Source organism: Sapajus apella, unplaced genomic scaffold (assembly GCF_009761245.1).
Source record: "Sapajus apella isolate SASKATOON/1434 unplaced genomic scaffold, GSC_monkey_1.0 scaffold42, whole genome shotgun sequence".
Taxonomy (NCBI): Eukaryota; Metazoa; Chordata; class Mammalia; order Primates; family Cebidae; genus Sapajus; species Sapajus apella.
In genome coordinates this window covers 9,669,439-9,687,542 of record NW_022436982.1, presented here as the reverse complement: position 1 = coordinate 9,687,542, position 18,104 = coordinate 9,669,439, and the positions used below count along the sequence as shown (strand labels likewise).

General features: G+C 36.8%; 1 long non-coding RNA gene across 1 annotated transcript; it reads left to right on the top strand.

The window, feature by feature from the left end:
* Positions 1 to 8,661: 8,661 nt before the first annotated feature.
* LOC116565944 lies at positions 8,662 to 14,780 on the top strand. Its single transcript, XR_004275677.1, has 3 exons — positions 8,662 to 8,674; positions 8,876 to 8,884; positions 14,676 to 14,780. It is a non-coding gene; the product is annotated as an uncharacterized LOC116565944 (long non-coding RNA).
* Positions 14,781 to 18,104: the final 3,324 nt, after the last annotated feature.

The window sequence follows — 18,104 nt, the reverse complement described above, 5'->3', positions numbered from 1 at the left end:
ATCCATTAAATCCATTTCCTCATATTAAATTAAAATACCTTATTGCAGATTGCAAAATATGTCACTTAGAAAAAGAAAACAAAGCTAATAGTGAAACAAAAAAGTTACCAGTCCTAGAGCTTATACATGTACTTGCAAGTAGGGAAAAAGAATCTTAAAATTTTAAAACCCTGTAGAATCAAAATGCATAAATATTTAAATAGATATATAAAGTGTCACAGTACTATGTAGGCAAATGCAATTCTACTCAACTTTTAAAAATATTATAGAAAAAATGTATTTGTTGTGGTAAGTAGGTATATATTTTTTTGTTTCAAATGATGTAGGTTGGTGCCTTCAATATTAAGAGTTCCCAGGACTGCAAAAGTCACACATAAACACTACTGCCACTTCATTTGAATAGAAGCTCAATAATCCTACACTCATTCCTCTGGCTGTTGAGGGCCTGATTCTAGTAAGTCTATCTTGCTGCTGCTGGTTGAAGACTAGTGGTTTTTAAGCCCAAAGGAAAAATATGGACCTACATTCCAGTTAAATCCTACTTATAACCTAGTATGAACTTTTCCTTTGTTTTTATTTGATCAAATATGTACATGCATCTAAGTTTTCTGAAACTATTTTCTGCTTAGAGATTATCCTTTAGACACTATATTAGACATCTCATGTGTACCGTTTTCCATCATCTCAGTCTTACCTCTTACTTCAGTTATTTTAGCAATGTCAGACAGACTTCTCCAGCTTCATACAGTTCACCAGAAAGCACCTTGCCTCTCTTGCTTTCTGTTTGGGGCTTCTATGATGCTATATAGGACACCTGGAGGAAATTTGCTGGTACTGAAACATGTACAAACCACATGTTGGGGAATCTCGGCATATCAGGAAGAGGAACCCATAGACAAATGTGTCTCCTTTCTTACCCTGCATGGATGGTTTGAACATACATTTCATAAAGTTCCTCAAAAGGCCCTTCAGGACCACACGACCCAACTCAGTAAGTCATTTTTGTCTTGGCTTTCCTCCCTTCCTGGTTCATTTATCTGCCACTCATTTCTTCTCCCTCAAATCACATCCCCAAAATAACTTCTCACATATTAGCATTTGTTTGAGACTCTGCTTTTAGAAAAACTCAGGATAAGACAGTCATGTCTGTGCTATGTGTAACTATTAAGACTTTTCCAAGAAGCATTTGATGAATTAAGTTTAAAGCGACTGGAAAAGTCTCTGGGGGTTTGGTGGTGAATCCTTAACTAAGCCCACAGCCACTCGAAACACAACCCTTCTATGAAATATAAAGCCAGTTTGGTTGTCACTATATATTTTTGTTACTTCAGCCCAACAGAGTTCTTTATTTTGTTCTCTGTCAGAGGGAGGATATAATACACTGTAACTCGATGGTATTGATATTTGCAATAAATGAAGGTCTTACCTACCAGTTATTTACTTATTTGCTAGAAGAGGAGCTTATCTGGGTCATGCATCTTTGTTGATATTCCACTTCCCCACATTCATTCAGCTTGTTAAAACTATTTTCCTACAGTCTGAGAAAATTATAGAAGAGTCACTTATTTCTTAACCAAACATATCCCTCAAACTATAGAAATGCTAAACCTACCTCCTGAATTAATATATTACTAGTCTTGATAGAAAAAGAAATATCTTGGCTCTTTAATAATAGCACTGATATTTTGATGCGTTTGCTTCCGAGTAGTATTTGGTACTTCTTTTTTGGCTTGATGAAGTTTCAAATTGATAGGAATTTCATATATGAATGCAGACTAGAGTTCATTGTGTCATTCTCTCAAACAAAATATTTTTCTGGTTCCTCCATGATACATTTTTCAAACTGGACATTTAGAAACTCCTTATTATGCTATCATGTTGATTCCCACCCTAGCTTTTGGAAAAGCTTGCTGTATTGGTGGGAACGTCAGCCTGAGTCCAGAGTTCATAGACTAAGCCTTGTGTCAGCTCTGCTTCTGGGCTTGTTCCTGGTTCTCCAGCTGTCTGTCTGATTGATTTATTCTCTGCTTATTGTCTGCCATCAGTCACCTGATAATAAACTCTATTCACCTACAGGGCTATCTACCTGTCACCTACTTTTGAACATCTTGAATACCTGACACCTGTCTGCCTCAACTTTTTTCCCTCCCCTGCTGTTCTTCCTTTGGTTTGTTACTAGCGTTTCCTAACAGCCTCTCTTCTGTCCTGTCTGCCCCAGTGGGTCATCCTAACATCTGTGTCAGGTCTTCTTGAGACTGGTCATTTGTGTGTTGACAAAATCCTGGTTCTGAAAAAAAGAATACTAATATATAGTTGAAATATGTGAGACAACCCCATCCAACTTTTTCATTTATATTCTGTACAGAAATCTTTGGTTTCAGGAAAATGTAGTCAGAATGAAATTGAATTCTTCATCTTGTTTGGGAATAGGTATGGTGCTTAATTATCAAAATATATAACCAATAAATGGGAGAGAATGTTACAGATTTTAAAAGGGGAACATATTTCTTTTAAAAACATTTTCTGTCTTGGCTTGAACTTTAAGAAACCTTTTTCAATGATTGCTTTTCCTCTGTATGGCTACTCTTGACCTCAGCACTGGTTTCTCTCTCTCCTGATGGAAGATATTTTCTCCCTTGCTCTGTATCCAACTAGCCAGTTACTGATGTTGGCTGTGGCATTTTTCTTTTCTTTTCTTTTCCTGAAATTGGAGGCTCTCTTTGTGACTCAGGCCTGTTGTCCTTTAAATATGTGCTGTGGATCTCAGTGGGAACCAGAGACTAAAGAGTAGAACTGGGTTGACATAGAATAAATCTGTAACTAGCACTTCTGATAGAACATCATTAACACCATCTCTGTATGAAGAAAAGGTCTTAATTATTTCTTTCAAAATTTTTTATTTAGAAATTGACAGATTAAAATTGTATGTATTTGTGATGTACAACATGATGTTTTGATATACATGTGACTTAATTATTCTTAATTAAACCACACTCTTGGGTTGGTTCTTCTTCATTTGTGTACTTTCTCAACTACTGATGGCAGATTTATCAATTGGATGATATGTTTGTGGGAGAGGAATATTTTTTGTTCTTATTCTTATTTGCTGTTTTGCTTTATCGGGTGAGAGGTAGTAATTTTCCACTTGAAGATATATACACATTTTCCTCATTCCTAGTGCTCATATGGAGGAAGAAAGCTCAGCTGTGACATATGGTAAGTTACTTGGCTACTTGTGGAACCCTTTCTGCTACATAGCAGTCTTTGGTACACTGTTGAGAAAAATTCTGCTTTGTGACTCCAAGCAGCTATACTTTTGCTTTGTTTTGTATTTTTGAGCATTAGGATGGAAATGAGGCCAAATAAGGTGAAGCAGAAAAATTATGCCTTTTAATCAGAATTTTCTAAAGCTATGGTTGCCCTTACTTTCTGGTGTCTGAGTGGTTAGGGGTTTTTCTATTATCAAAACATCAATTACTCAGCCTGAAATTATTTAGACTTAAAGCAGAAGTCATAGTCTTCTGTAATTATGGCTGTTTGATCAATGATTCTGACATTTTTATATGCTCACTATTGTGAACAAGAAAATCCAGTTTTAAGATTTGCTCTTTAAGAAATTAGAAAATTAAAAATTAATTTGATTTAATATTGCACATCTCAATAAAGAAAATTTTAGATGCCATTTTAGCCAGTAAAGGACAGTTGTTCCTTTCCCAGTTCTTTCCATACATGGTGAGTACCAGCTTTAATATTTTGATAACACTTTGATAATGCCTTGGGATAAAAAGTTATAAATGTTGTCAAATATTTCCACATAACCTCATGCAGCTAATGGGGCTGAAAAACAAGCCCACCTTTAATAAATGAATATTGCCAATTAAAAATATTTCCCCAAAGAGCTCTATCTAATGAAACTTTCATTGGCAAGTTATATATTAGGTAGTGAATCCTAAATTTCAAATATATTATTTGAATTATAATTTTTACATATGGAATATTTTGTAATTTATAAAGAGTCTGTTTGGCAAATAGTATTTAGGCTCAGATTTAGAACAAACTACCCTCTAATTCTTTTTTTTTCCCATAGGTTATTGAGGTACAGGTGGTGTTTGGTTGTATGAGTAAGTTATTTAGTGGTGATTTGTGAGACTTCGGTGCACCCATCATCAGAGCAATGTACACTACACCATACTTGCAGTATTTGTCGTTTCTCGCCCCCACTTCCACTCTTCCCAAGTCCCCAAAGTCTATTGTATCATTCTTATGCCTTTGAATTCTCACAGCTTAGTTCCCACATATCAGTGCAAATGTAAGATATTTGGTTTTCCATTCCTGAGTTACTTCACAGAGAATACTAGCCTCCAATCTCACCCAGGTTGCTGTGAATACTATTAATTCATTCCTTTTTATGGCTGAGTAGTATTTCATTGTATATATATACTAGTTTCTTTATCCACTTGTTGATCGATGGGCATTTGGGTTGGTTCCATGATTTTGCAACTGTGAATTGTGCTGCTATAAACATGTGTGTGCAAATACCTTTTTTGTATAATGACTTCTTTTCCCCTGGGTAGACGTCCAGATGTGGGATTGCTAGATCAAATGACAGTTCTACTTTTAGTTCTTTAAGAAATCGCTACACTCTTTTCCAAATTGTTGTACTGGTTTACATTCCCAACAGCAGTGTAGAAGAATTCCCTGATCACCACATCCATGCCAACATCTACTGTTTTTGATTATGATCATTCTTGCAGGAGTTAGGTGGTTTTTATTTGCATTTCCCTGATCATTAATGATGAATATTTTTTTCCATCAGTTTTTTTGGCCATTTGCATGTTTTCCTTTGAGAATTGTCTATTCATGTCCTTAGTCCACTTTTTTATGGGATTGTTTTGTTCCTGCTGATTTGAGTTTGCTGTAGATGCTGGATATTAGTCCTTTGTTAGATATATAGATTGTGGAGATTTTTTCCCACTCTGTGGGTTGGCTGTTTACTCTGCTGTCTGTTCCTTTTATCATGCAAAATTTCTTTAGTTTAATTAAGTCCCAGCTATTTATCTTTGTTTTTGTTGTATTTGCTTTTTGGCTCTTGATTATGAAATCCTTGCCTAAGCCAATGCCTAGAAGGGTTTTTTCAATGTTATATTCTAGAATTTTTATAGTTTCAAGTCTTAGATGTAAGTCCTTAATCACATCTTTCACTGATTTTTGTATAAGGTGAGAGATTAGGATCCAGTTTCATTCTCCTACATGTGGCTAGCCAATTATCCCAACACTATTTGTTGAAAAGGTTGTTCTTTCCCCACTTTAATGTTTTTGTTTGCTTTGTTGAACATGAGTTGGTTGTAAGTATTTAAGGTGAGAGATGAGGATCCAGTTTTAGTCTCCTACATATGGCTAATTATCCCAACACCATTTGTTGAAAAGGATGTTTTTTCCCCACTTTTTGTTTTTGTTTGCTTTGTTGAACATGAGTTGGTTGTAACTATTTGGGTTTATTTCTGGGTTCTCCATTCTGTTCCATTGGTCTTTGTGGCTATTTTTATACCGATACCATGATGTCTTGGTGACTATGGCCTTATAGTATAGTTTGAAATCAGGTAATGTGATATCTCCAGATTTGTTCTTTTTGCTTGGTCTTTCTTTGGCTATCTGGGCTCTTTTATAATTCCATATGAATTTTAGAATTGTTTTTTATAATTCTGGGAAAAATAATGGTGGTATTTTGGTGAGAACTGCATTGAATTTGTAGATTGCTTTTGATAGTATGGTCATTTTCAAAATATTGATTCTATCCATCCATGAGCATGGGATATGTTTCTATTTATTCATTTTTTGTCATCTATGATTTGTTTCAGCAGTGTTTTGTAGTTTTCCTTGTAGAGTTCTTTCACCTCCCTGGTTAGGTATATTCCTAAGTATTTTATTTCTTTTTCTTTTTTTTTGGCCACTTTTGCAAAAGAGGTTGAGTTCTTAATTTGATTTTCTGTTTGGTTGCTCTTGGTGCATAAAAGAGCTACTGATTTGTGTACATTAATTTTGCATCTGGAAACTGCTGAATTCTTTCATTAGTTCTAGGAGCTTTCTGGAGCAGTCTTTAGGGTTTTTGAGGTAAACAATCATATCATCAGCAAACAGTGACAGTTTGACTTCCTCTTTACCTATTTGGATGCCATTTATTTCTTTTTCTTGTCTGATTGCACTGGCTAGGACTTCTAGTACTATGTTGAAGAAGAGTGGTGAAAGTGGGCTTCCTTTTCTTTTTCCAGTTCTCAGAGGGAATGCTTTCAACTTTTCTCCATTCAGTGTTATGTTGGTTATGTGACTGTTTTTTCTTAATTGCGTTGAGTTATGTCCTTTGTATGTCAATTTTGCTTAGAGTTTTAATCATAAATGGATGCTAGATTTTGTTGAATGCCTTTTCTGCATCTATTGAGATGATCATGTAATTTGTTTTTAATTCTATTAATGTGATATATCACATTTATTGACTTACATATGTTAAACAATCCCTGAATCCCTAGTATGAAACCCACCTGATCATGGTAGATTATCTTTTTTATATGTTGTTGGATTCAGTTAAGTAGTATTTTGTTAAGGATTTTAGCATCTATGTCGTCAGGGATAGTGGTCTGTAGTTTTCTTTCTTGGTTATGTCCTTTCCTGGTTTTGGTATTAGGGTGATGCTGGATTCATAGAATGAATTAGGGAGAGGTCCCTTTTTCTCTATCTTGTGGAACAGTGTCAACGGGATTGGTATCGATTGTTCTTTGAATGTCTGGTAGAATTCTGCTGTGAATCTTGTCTATTCCTGGACTTTTTTTGTTGGTGATATTTTAATTACCATTTCAGTCCCACTGCTTGTTATTGATCTGTTGAGGGTATCTAATTCTTCCTGATTTAAGCTATTAGGGTTGTATCTTTCCAGTAATATATCCATCTCTTTTGGTTCTCTAGTTCATGTGTGCAAAGGTGTTTATGGTAGCCTTGAATAATCTTTTGTTTTTCTGTGGTGTCAGTTGTAATATCACCACTTCATTTCTTATTGAGGTTATTTGGATTTTCTGTCTTCTTTCCTTGGTTAATCTTGCTAAGATCTATCAGTTTTATTTATCTTTTCAAAGAAGCATCTTTTTGTTTCATTTATCATTTGTATTTTTGTTTGTATGTTTCAATTTCATTTAGTTTTGCTCTGATCTTGGTTATTTCCTTTCTTCTGCTGGGTTTAGGTTGGTTTGTTCTTGTTTCTCTAGTTCCTTAGGTGTGATCTTAGATTGTCTATTTGTACTCTTTCAGTCTTTTTGATGTAGGCATTTAGGGCTATGAACTTTCCTCTTAGCACCACCTTTGTTGTGTCCCAGAGGTTTTGATAGGTTGTGTCACTATTGGCATTCAATTTGAAGAATTTTTAAATTTCCATCTTGATTTCTTTTTTGACCCAATGACCATTCAGGAACAGGTTATTTACTTTTCATGTATTTACTTGGTTTTGAAGGTTCCTTTTGGAGTTGATTTCCTGTTTTATTCCACTGTGGTCTGCAAGAGTGCTTTACATAATTTCAATTTTCTTAAATTTATTGAGGCTTGTTTTGTGGCCTATCATATGGTCTATCTTGGAGAAAGTTCTATGTGCTGTTGAATAGAATGTGTATTCTGTGACTGTTGGATGGAATGATCTATATATATCTGTTATGTCCATTTGTGTCAAGGTGTAGTTTAAATCAATTGTTTCTTTGTTGACTTTCTGTCTTGATGACCTGTCTAGTGCTGTCAGTGGAGTATTTAAGTCCTCCAATATTACCCTATTGCTGTCTGTCTAATTTCTTAGGTCTATTAGTAATTGTTTTATAAATTTGGGAGCTCCAGTGTTAGGTACATATATGTTTAGGATTGTGATATTTTCCTGTTGGACAAAGCCTTTTACCATTATATAATGTCCCTCTTTGTCTTTCTTAACTGCTGTTGCTTTAAAGTTTATTTTGTCTGATATGAGAATAGCTACTCCATATGCTCACTTTTGGTGTCCATTTGCATGAAATACCTTTTTCCACCCCTTTACTTTAAATTTATGTGAATCCTTACATGTTAGGTGAATCCATTGAAGACAGCAGATAGCTGGTTGGTAAATCTTTATTCATTCTGCAGTTCTATATCTTTTAAGTGGAGCAGTTAGGCTATTTACATTCAATGTTAGTATTGAGATATGAGGTGCCATTCCATTCATCATGCTGTTTGTTGCCTATGTAACTTGGTTCTTTGTTTTTGTTTTTTAAATTGTATTTTTGTTTTATAGGTCCTATGGGAATTTATTCTTTAAAGAGATTCTTTTTTCATGTGTTTCCAGAATTTCTTTCAAGATTTAGAGCTCCTTTTAGCAGTTCTTGTAGCGGTAGTTTGGTAATGGGAAATTCTGTCAGCATTTGTTTTTCTGAAAAAGACTGTATCTTTCCCTCATATATGATGCTTAGTTTCACTGGATACGAAATTCTTGGCTGATAATTGTGTTTGTTTGTTTGTTTTGAGACAGAGTCTCACTCTGTTGCTCAGGCTGGAGTGCAGTGGTGCAATCTCAGCTCACTGTAACCTCCATCTCTGGGGTCCAAGTGATTCTCCTCCCTCAGCCTCCCAAGTGGCTGGGATTACAGTCACCTGCCACCATGCCCAGCTAATTTTTGTATCTTTAGGAGAGACAGGGTTTCACCATAGTTGGACAGGCTGGTCTCGAACTCCTAACCTCAGGTGATCTATCTGCCTCAGCCTCCCAAAGTGTTGGGATTATAGATGTGAGCCACCACACCTGGCCTGTTAGCTGTTTTGTTTGAGGATGCTGAAGATAGGGCCCCAATCCTCTCTAGCTTGTAGGGTTTCTGCTGAGAAATCTGCTGTTAATGTTTCTTTATAGATTACCTGGTGATTTTGTCTCATAACTCTTAATATTATTTCCTTCATCTTAACTTTAAATAAACTGATGACAATGTGCCTAGGCAATGATCTTTTTGTGATAAATTTCCCAGGTGGTCTTTGGCCTTCTGATATTCGGATGCCTAGGTCTCTAGCAAGGGCAGGGAAGTTTTCTCAATTATTCCCCCGCTACATTTTCCAAATTTTTAGATTTCTCTTCTTTCTCTGAAATGCAATTATTCTTAGGTTTGGTCATTTAACATAATCACAGACTTCTTGGAGGCTTGTTCATATTTTCTTATTCTTTTTTCTTTGTCTATGTTGGATTGGGGTAATTCAAACACCTTGTCTTTGAACTCTGAATTTCTTTCCTCAATTGTTCACTTCTATTACTGATACTTTCCAGAGCATTTTGCATTTCTATATGTGAGTCCAATGTTTCCTGAAGTTTTGATTGTTTTTTAAATTTATGCTATCTATTTCATCAAATATTTCTACCTTCACTTCTTATACTAGTTTTTGGATTTCCTTGCATTGGACTTTGCCTTTCTCTGTTGCCTCCTTGATTAGCTTAATAACTAACTTCCTGAATTCTTTTTCAGGTAAATCAGGGATTTCTTCTTAATTTGAATCCGTTGCTGGTGAGCTATTGTGATTTTTGGAGGGGTGTTAAAGTGCCTTGTTTTGTCATATTACCAGAGTTGATTTTCTGGTTCCTTCTCATTTGGGTAGGCTCTGTCAGAAGGAAGGTCTAGGGCTGAAGGCTGTGGTTCAGATTCTTTTGCCCTATGGGGTATTTTCTTGATGTAGTACTCTCAACCCTTTTCCTATGGATGTGGCTTCCTGAGAGCTGAGCTGTAGTTATTGTTATCTTTCTTCTGGGTCTGGCTACCCAGCAGGTCTTCTGGGCTCCAGGCTGGTACTGGCAGCTGTCTGCACAGAGTCCTGTGAGGTGAACCGTCTATGGATCTCTTAGCCATGGATGTCAGCACAGTATTTGGGGTGTCTCTTGGGTCCTGTAGGAGCAATCTGCTTTCTTCAGAGGGTCTCTGGGTCATTTCAGGTTTCCTGATGTATTCCTGCAGTCAGTCATTCAGGAGCTAAAATTCATGATGTAAGCCTCTGCATGCTGCTCTGTTTGTCCAAGTCAGAGCTGCAATCTAGTCCTGCCTCCTGTCCACCATGATGGAACCAGAAGATCAAACTATCCTCTAATTCAATGCTAATTTTGGACTCAGTGGAGCACTCCTATAATCCCATTTTTCTATTTGTTATCTTGATTCTAGTTCTTCATTCCCAAGACATTACAGTTGTTTTCCGACAGTGAAAGGTAAAGAAGGCATGGAATGTTAGAATAAAGATAGACTTTGGAATTATAAGAAAATGAGGTTAAATTTTGCCTTTGACTCTTACCAGAGATGTAATCTTGGTCAACTTACCAATTCTTGTTCTGTAAAATTTTTCTCTAATCATTATTGCTATCACTTAATGAGAAAAAAAAATACATAGTAGATCTTTTCCAGAAAATTATAAGCATCCCAATCAATTTTCATTAACATCACCATGAGGCAGATATTGTCATCTACATATTTTATCTAAGGAAATTGAGTCACAGGAGACTATGTAATTCTTTTAATTTCATGCAGTAAGTGCCAGAGTCAATATTCAAACTCAGCTTTCTATATTCCTTTCTGTCAAGCAATATCAGATTCCTCTTATCTTGGAAGCATGTTGTGAAATTTAATAAGATAATATAGTATATTTCAAGGCACTTAGCAAATACCGGTAAATACTGGTATCCTGTTTAGCCTTCTGCACTCTACTTCTAGTCATTTGCTAATTTCTGCTTTTTGTACCTCTTTTAGCATTGTTTTCCTCTTATATTTCTCATTGTTTTCCTTATTCAGGACGTTGCTTTTTCCTTGAATTGTTTTTTATGTCTCTACTTTCCAGCTTCTCCTCACTTTCACTCTACTAAGATATTCTGCATATTCTAATATATAGCTCTGGCCATATGACTACCTCCACATCCTCCTTCTTTTAAGGGTTTTTAGAAACCTAAACTAACTCCCTATTACCTACAAAGCAAAGTTTTAATATCTTAGTATCACTTTTGGAGCCCTCCCAAAAGTGTCCATGCACCACCTTTCCAAGCTTAATTATATTCATAACAGCAAACTAACTACTCTCACTCTCCTTGAACAAAGGATGGAGGTGTGTGTGTGTGTGTCTGAGTGCTGTTTGCTTCTCTAATATTTCTCACACAATTATTGTCATCTGACGTGTCTTCCCTTTCACTCCCCAGTCCTGAGGTTGCCTGTCATTTCTACCCATAAGTATTAAAAATCCAGTTGAAAACTACCTATTTCATGAAGGCTCTCCTATTTTTAGCCATAGTCTTTCTTCTAAGTTCCATTCATAGAACTTTGAAATTCTATCCCATTACTTACAATGTTCTCCTCATACTAAAATTGGTTATGTCTACATATTCCTCTAGTGTTTTTATCGCCCTTGAAGATAGACATCATGTCTTGTTCATCTTTTTGATTTTTTTGCAAGACCATGAACAATACCTTACATCTAATATAATCTTAATAAATGGAATTTAAGTAAATGGATGCTCAAAGGAGAGACATTCTGGAAAAGGGAAAAAAGCTAAAGCTTGGAAATAGGAACAGTTTCAATAATACATCTGTCAGAAGCCCTGGCTCGTGACTATAATCCTAGCACTTTGGAAGGCTGAGGTGGACAGACTGATGGAACCCAGGAGTTTGAGACTAGCCTGGGCAACGTGAAAAAACACAGTCTCTGTGAAAAATATAAAAATTATCCGGACATGGTGTCACACACGTTTAGTACCAGCTACTTGAGAGACTGAGGTGGCAGGATCACCTGAGCCGGGGCAAGTCCAGGCTGCAGTGAGCTGTTATCATACCACTGCACTCCAACCTTGGCAATAGAGTGAGACTCTCTCTTTCTCTAAAAAAATATCTGCCACTTAAGAGATTAGTCAGGAGTTTGCTTTTATATCTGTAAATGGGGCCCATAGTGTCTATCTCAGATGATGGTTGGTAAGATTTAGGTAGTATATACAACAGCATATAATAGTAGTGAACACTATAGCGTGATGTATTGTAACCCTGATCTAAGTACTTTGCATATGTTGATTCATTTAGTTCTTATTACAGCCTTATGAAGTAAGTAGCAGTATAATCTTATTTTTAGAATGAGCAAACTGAGGTGCAGAGATGTTAAGTATCTTCCCCAAAGTCACTGCTGTAGTTTGAATGTGTCCCTTCCAAAATTCAGGTGGTGCAACTGCGATAGTGTTAAGCAGTTGGGCCTTTACAAGATGATTAGGCCAAGAAGACTGGCTCACTTATTAACGGGATTGTGCCCTTTTCTAAAAAGGCTTCCTGCAAAGTTCAGCCAGCTTGCTGTTCTGCTTTCTGCCTGTGGGAGGACACAGCAAAAAGGCCCTCAAGCACACCAAATGCCAGCACTTTGATCTTGGATTTCCCAGCCTCCAGAATTGTGAGAAATAAATTTCTGTTCGCGAATTACATACTTTTGTGTATTTTGTTGTAGGAGCACAAAATGGACTGGTAGTAAGTGAATGAACTAAGATTTGAATTCAAGAAGTCAGGCTATAAAGAGCATGTATTTCAGCATTCCTCCTTAGTAGTCTACTTTCCTTCTCTGTAAGTTGAGAACAGTTTTTTCCCAAAAGTAAATGGAAAGGGGCTCATTTATCAGGCACTTGTAATAAGTAGTCAGTGACCCAGGTGGAATATGGTCTCTGCCCCTAACAAGCTCTCAGAATCACAGGGGGAGTGGGGAGGTAAACAGTGTGACAAATCCCGTGGCAGCAGTATTCACAATGTGGTATGAGAAAACAGACATGTCTTCTAGTTGCCAGGAGACTTTTAAAGAAGACTTTCTTCTTTCTGTTTTTGATGCCACAAAATGAAGTGGTTTAGAGCAATCTTCGTATGAGGTTTAGGACTCCAGGTGCTAAATAGTCTATGATTTCCAAAGCTTCATATTTTTATTCTTCTTTCTGTTATTTAGCCCTTTGACTTTTTCAAATCATATGGGCTACTTAATGAACTGTGGTCTGTAAATCAAATGAAACTTTAGGGGAGACAGTTTTGTTATTCTTTTCCTCAGGCTCTAGTAAGAAAAGTGGTCTATATCTGAAACAAGATAGTGGGTGAACACATCTGGCCCTTTGAGCTTGTGTTCTAAATAGAATATCAAATGACGTGAGAGAAATAGTCATGTAGTTATGAGTCTCTGTGCAACAGGATTTAATGTCAAAAATGGTTCATATTAAGATTATATTTTTTACCATTCTGTCCCCATCAAATATCTGCAAGATACCAGGAAGCAAACACACACAAATAGGTGTATATTACAATTCAATTGAATTTATCCAGGCTAATTCAAAGTAAAATCTTTTATATAGAAAGAGAATATTATCTGGCAACTGGTCAACCACAGACTACCTGTTTTGTCAGGGTAGCTCATTTTCTTTCAGAATGTGATATGTACAGAAATAAATCTTGAAGAAGAAGTGTGAGATGGGAAAGAGAATAAAGAAAAAAGTCTTGTTTAGTATAGGATCCTGTCCATCTCCTGATGCTTGCCATATGTGCTTTGTTTTTATATCACTAGTTTGCATATTTATCATGGTATCTATATATTGATTTGCAGTTTTCATAGCCTTTTAGATTTTTCTCAGTATATTGGTAGATATTCTGCCAGAGTGAGGGGAGTTCTACTTGCTGTTTAATGGGTTTCTCATAATCAGTGATAGATTGAGCATTTGTGATATTCCAGGAATAGAGGTCTCAACAAGTCAGAATTACTCCAAAAGCTACCCCAGGAGAAGTAAAAACCCTTTCTAAGAGTATACTATTTATATTTAAGTATGTCTTCTTGCCTGGAGTAGTGGCTCACATCTATAATCCAAGCACTTTGAGAGGCAGAGGCAGGAAGATCACTTGAGACTAAGAATTCGAGACCAGGTTGGGTATCATAGAAAGACTTCATCTTTACAAAAAATTTTAAAAAATTAGCATGTAGTGTGCACCTGTAGTCCTATATACTAGGGAGACTGAGGTGGGAGGATCACTTGAGGCCAGGAGTTTGAGGTTGTAGTGACCTATGATTGCACCACTGCACTTTAGCCTGGGTGACAGAGTAAGGCTCTGTCTCAAAAAAAAAAAGTATGGACAAGAAAAATGTGGCACATATCACCATGGAATACTATGCAGCCATAGAAACCAGTGATTTTGTGTCCTTTGTAGGGACATGGATGATTCTGGAAACCATCATTCTCAGCAAACTGACACAAGAACAGATAATCAAACACTACATGTTCTCACTTGTAGGTGAGTGTTGAAAATGAGAACACATGGATACAGGGAGGGGAGCATCACACACTGGGGTCTGTTGGGGAGGCTACAGGAGGGACAGCAGGGGGTGAGGAGGTTGGGGAGGGATAACATGGGGAGAAATGCCAGATACAGGTGATGGGGGGATGGAGGCAGCAAACCACCTTGCCATGTATGTACCTGTGTAACAATCCTGCATGATCTGCACCTGTACCCCAGAACCTAAAGTACAATGTTAAAAAAAGCTTTCTAATAACAACAACAAAAGGTATGTCTTCTTTATATTTAAGATACCAAAAAAATGCCACAACATTTAAAAAAAAAATCACGTGCTTTACGATTTTTACTCCTCATTTTCCTAAATCCAAGTTCAAGTGTTAGGTATGACTTGATGAGGCAAGATACATTGAGCATCATGTGGTTCAGTAGAGCAGTGGTGTCTACACTAAGATGAATGTTAGAATTACCTTAGGTGCTTCTCCTAGGGCCTCACCCCAAAATACTAATAGTGTTGGTCATGGGTGCAAAATACAATTTGAAAGCTCTTCTGGTGATTTTAATGATCATGCACACTTAAAAACCATTGCACTTATAAGCTTGGTATCTCTAAAGCTTCACATGACTCTGCTGTTCAGCTAGGAATGAGCACTACTGTTTTAGGAGTTGGGAAGTTAAATATAGGGATAAAGTATGGACTAATGTGAGTATTGCACTAAACTAAATAGAGATATCTAAAGACCAGAGAGAGAAAGTAACAGTTTGGGAGTCGGCAATGTATAAAGCCCTTTTCATCTTTAAATTTCTAAGGCTTTAAGTAGCACTAAGATCAATAATCCTACAGAACATTTCATTTATCATTGGTGTTCATCAAGCTACGTACATATATTGCCATAGTTGTCAGAAATAGGAAATATGCCAGACATTTTGGAGATGAAAGAGAAGGCAAAGGGATTCCCATATTTTTCCAAAACCAGGGAGAGTGGAAGTGGTGGGGAGGAAGGGATGAAGCTCTCTTTTACTTAGTAGCTGCTACGTTCCAGGTATTTGCTACCTGATAAAGCACTACTGCTGATGAAAATCACAGTAATAACTAACACTTTTATGGTGCTTATGTGTCAGACACTGTTCTTAAGTACTTTATTTGTACTAATTGAATACTTACAAAAACGTTATAAACTAGAAACCATTATGTTTCCCTATTTAAAGATGAAGCAACTAAAGCACAAATAGCTTATATAACTTGCTCTAACATCACAGAGCTAGATAGTGGCACAGTTTAGATTCAAATAATGGCAGACCAGATCCTGGGTCTCTGCTTTTAATCACTTTCAATAAGTAGACTTAGTTGATGGCTCTAGAATTTGTGTATAGGTGGATGAAAGAAAGATTGAGCTGCTTTCTAAGGAATACATAGAATTCTGGCTGATGGGAGGGCTGGACATTGATGGTGATCACATGACTCATTAGTGTGCCTCTGAACTAACCTCTTTTCTTTCTTTCTTTTAAAATTATACTTTAAGTTCTAGGCTACATATGCAGAACATGCAAGTTTGTTGCATAGGTATACACGTGCCATGGTGATTTGCTGCATCCATAAACCCATCATCTATATTAGGTATTTCTCCTAATGCTATCCCTCCCCAACCCCCTAAACCCCTGCTACCCCTCCCCTAGTTTCCTACCCTTCCCAATAGTCACAAACCAAAGACACAGGCAAAGACAGCAGTCATTATGGATAAATTGTAAGAGCATTATTTAATTGTGAGGCCAGTGCCTTAAATTTATCAGTGACCATGATTAATTTTCTTACATCCTTCATTCTTAGTTCACATACATATCTCCTTTCTAGACATTTGACTCTTGTTTAGTTTAATTTTTCCTTTCCGTGTGCTATTTTTCTAGCTATCACATCAGGCAAAAATATGAAAGGTCAAACCATAAAGTAAATACCCTGTGTGATATCCAGTAGAGTCAAAACAATGTAACAGAAGAGATCCATCTTTATTTATTCTTTTATGGCACATAATACAGTCATTTTTACTATCTCCAATTTGGTCATCTGTCTGTGTCATTGTGGGCTTGCTGTGATCATCAAAGAGTCAGAAGTAGACCTGCTTTACATGCATCAGCTGGCTACATAACCTATATCTTTTATGGTATAAACACGTAAGCAAGCAATTCAAGTCAACAAACAAAAACCTCACCATCTTCATCAGCACCTAGCCAGTGTGCACACTTGGGTGGAAAACCAGCCTTTCACCCATCACCTGAGAATTTTTAGATGGCTTCAGTTTCTCTTTGTCACCCTTTCTGGATTTCCTGTTTTCCTCTGAATTTTTAAAATCTCTCCTGTGTATCTCATTTCCTAACCTTTCGTTTTATGTGCATTCAACCTATCCTTGTATTTTCCCCAAAGCAATATTAGCAAAGGCATTTCTGTACCTCATGCTTCTACTGAGGGCTTAGGAGCATCAGAAGTAGGTTATGTTGCCTCCTACTTCTGCAAATGGACTGTGTTTACATTTTAGATGTTCCTGTTTTTAAAGACCCTAGACATAACTGCTGCATGTATTTCACAATAATCATCTTTTTCTCAGGGGTGTCATCCTTCTTCTCTCTTGACAGGCAGCTTCTCTCCTTCTTAGACTGTGTCACAGCTACTTAAATTCTCATTTTTCCTGTTATTTTTTCATGTCTTATTTGTGAATTCTTGGGAAAGTAGGCAATAGGGATTTGCCATATGACAACCTTTCCTTCATCTGCAGAGAGATGGACTTGAAGTACTATCAGTACTCTTAGAACAGAGATCTCATGGCCGGGACTCTTCCATTTCCAAAATATCATTTACACAAGTTCCAACAGAGGAGAAAATGATGACATGAGGTGTCCTGGAAAATGTTCATTCACATCTTCCTCTAGGTGATGGGAAACATGCAGGCTTGCTATTTTGGAGTATTTCTTTTGGAGAATAGAGGAAGCAAGTCTTTCAGTGGCCCACATGAGAAATAAGAAGCTATAATTGGAAGTTACTCTGCACAATTATCCTGGCTATAAAAGAAAGTACTGAGTCACCTCTCTACCGGGAAAGGTTATGTTTATGGATTTTTTACCTATGAAGAAACCTCCCTTTGCCTAGTCATCTCAATCCAGAGGGCCAGGGTCTTTGCTGATCTGAGTTTTGTAAACAAAAGGAAGAAATGTTACCAGCAGGTTGCTGGGACAGCTTTACAGGTAATATCTGATTGTTTTTTAATCCAGAGTCTACAAGGAACTTAAACAAATTTACAAGAAAGAAACAGCCCCATCAAAAAGTGTGCAAAGGATATAAACAGACATTTCTCAAAAAAAGACATTTATGCAGCCAACAAACATGAAAAAAAGCTCATCATCACTGGTTATTAGAGAAATGCAAATCAAAACCACAGTGAGGTACCATCTCATGCCAGTTAGATTGGCGATCATTAGAAAGTCAGGAAACAACAGATGCTAGAGAGGATGTGGAGAAATAAGAATGCTTTTATACTGTCGGTGGAAGTGTAAATCAGTTCAACCATTGCGGAAGGCAGTATGGTGATTCCTTAAGGATCTAGAACCAGAAATACCATTTGACCCAGCAAACCCATTACTGGGTTTATACCCAAACGGTTATAAATCATTTTACTATAAAGACACATGCACATGTATGTTTATTGAAGCACTATTCACAATAGCAAAGACTTGGAACCAACCCAAATGCCCACCAATGATAGACCGGATAAAGAATATGTGGCACATATACATCATGGAATACTAAGCAGTCATGAA